Source organism: Elephantulus edwardii, unplaced genomic scaffold (genome assembly GCF_000299155.1).
Source record: "Elephantulus edwardii isolate Elephantulus edwardi_28Jun2011 unplaced genomic scaffold, EleEdw1.0 scaffold00123, whole genome shotgun sequence".
Classification (NCBI taxonomy): Eukaryota; Metazoa; Chordata; class Mammalia; order Macroscelidea; family Macroscelididae; genus Elephantulus; species Elephantulus edwardii.
In genome coordinates, this window is record NW_006399873.1 from 10,430,325 (window position 1) to 10,432,445 (window position 2,121).

The following is a 2,121-nucleotide window of genomic DNA, read 5'->3' on the forward strand; positions in this document are numbered from 1 at the left end:
TATAGGTTGTAAAGGTTCGGAGATAGGATGCAATTAATATTGAAAACTATAGTATCTGAGATGTAGTAATAAGTGTATTAATACTTTATTTTTAACAAGTAACTTTGCATTATTTGCATGTCCTGAGCTTTTAATAAGTCTCCTCTAAATCCTGAGTCTGAGTTCTTCTTAATAAAGTTCAGCTTCTCAGGTTATTTGCTCAGTGTATAGACTCCATATATATTGGGGGGAATATAACTCTGCACATACCTTTCCTGATTCTAAATTATTCGTCATTCCCTTGCTCTATTTGAAGGACTATTTTTTAGTCCACAAGTAGGTTCTACATAAACTAACATATAATAATTAAAACTTCGCAGAAGACAAAGATAAAACTCCACTTTATATGAAACCTATACTGGGACCTGAAGCCCTTGCTGCAGAAGGTCAAGGACTGCAGTATTCAATATGGATTGAACCTCAACATCAAGAAAACAAAGATTCTCACCACTGGGCAAATTGGCAGCATCGGTATGGATGGTGAAGAGATTGAGATAGTCAACAATTTTAGTTTACTTGCTTCCACAGTCAACACTCTTGGTAACAGCAGCCAGGAAATCGGGATGAATTGCATTGGGCAAGTCAGCTGTGAGGGATCTCTCAAGAGTGCTGAAGAGTAATGACATCAAGCTGGTGACTAAGGTGCGCCTGATCCAAGCTATAGTCTTTGCAATTAGGTGCTATGCATCGGACAGTTGGACAGTGAATAGGGATGACAGAAATAGAATTGATGTCTTTGAGCTGTGGTGCTGGAGAAGACTGTTGAATATACCATAGACTGATAGGAGAACAAACAAGTTTGTCCAGGAGAGGGTGAAACCAGAATCCTTGGAGTCAAGGATTCTGAAGCTTCATCTGATGTACTTTGGGCTTGTTTCAAGGAGGAACTGGCTCTTGGAGAGGGACATCATGTTCCGGAGAGTGGAGGGACGGCACAGAAGAGGAAGACCCTCGGTGAGATGGATCGATTCTGTGAGTGGAGTGGTGGGAATGAATGTGTTTGAGACAGCAAGTTTGGCACAGGATAGAACAGCATTTAGGGATCTTGTACATAGGGTCACTCTGAGTTGCAAGTGACTTGATGGCACATAACAACAACAACAATACAATTATATAGAGAAGAGTGGGGGAAAGAAAGAATGCAAGGAATCAAGCTGTCAATGCAAAGGTGGTTGCTGTTAAATGCCGTTGAGTTGCTTGTGACTCATAATGACCCTATGTACAATTATTTTATACCCTGTACCAATCTTATTGTCTCTGACACATCTACTCCCATTACCCCAATCACTGAATTAATCTGACTTATAGAGGGTGTTTCTCTCTTTTGCTGTTCCTCCATCCCCTCAAGTATGATTTACCTTTCCAAGGACTAGTGACTCCTTGCAACATGTCCAAAGTATTAAAGATGGCGCTTAAAAATTCTTGCCTACAAGAAGGAGTCTGGTTTCACTCTCTCTAGGATGAACCTGCTTGGTCTTCTAACCATTCATGGTATATTCAAGATGCTTTTCCAGTACCATAGCTCAAATGCAGTCAATTTCTGGAGCCTTGTTTCTTGCCAATTCTTTCAGAGCAGCTTAAACTTCTTCCAGGATCGATGGCATACCGATGGACATATTTCAAGAAACAGAAGCTACCCCAGATATGCTCACCAAGTTGTGCCAAGAAATCTGGAAGACAACCACCTGGCTTACTGACTGAAAGAGATCTATCTTTATTCCTATTCCAAAGAAAAGTGATCTAACAGAGTGTGGAAATTATCAAACAGTAGTAATGATGTTACATGCAAGCAAGTTTCTCCTGAAAATCATCCAAAAACGACTGGAATAGCCCATCATCAGAAAACTGCCTGAAGTGCAGGATGGATTTAGAAGAGGCCGTGGCACCAGGAATATTATAGTTAATGTTAGATGAATCTTGGCTAAAAGCAGAGAGTACAAGAGGAATGTTTATCTCTGCTTCATTGACTATGCAAAGGCATTTGACCGTGTGGATCACAGCAAACTGTGGCTGACTTTGAGAAGAATGGGAATCCCAGAACACTTGATTGTGTTTATGCAAAAATTATACTTGGACCAGGAG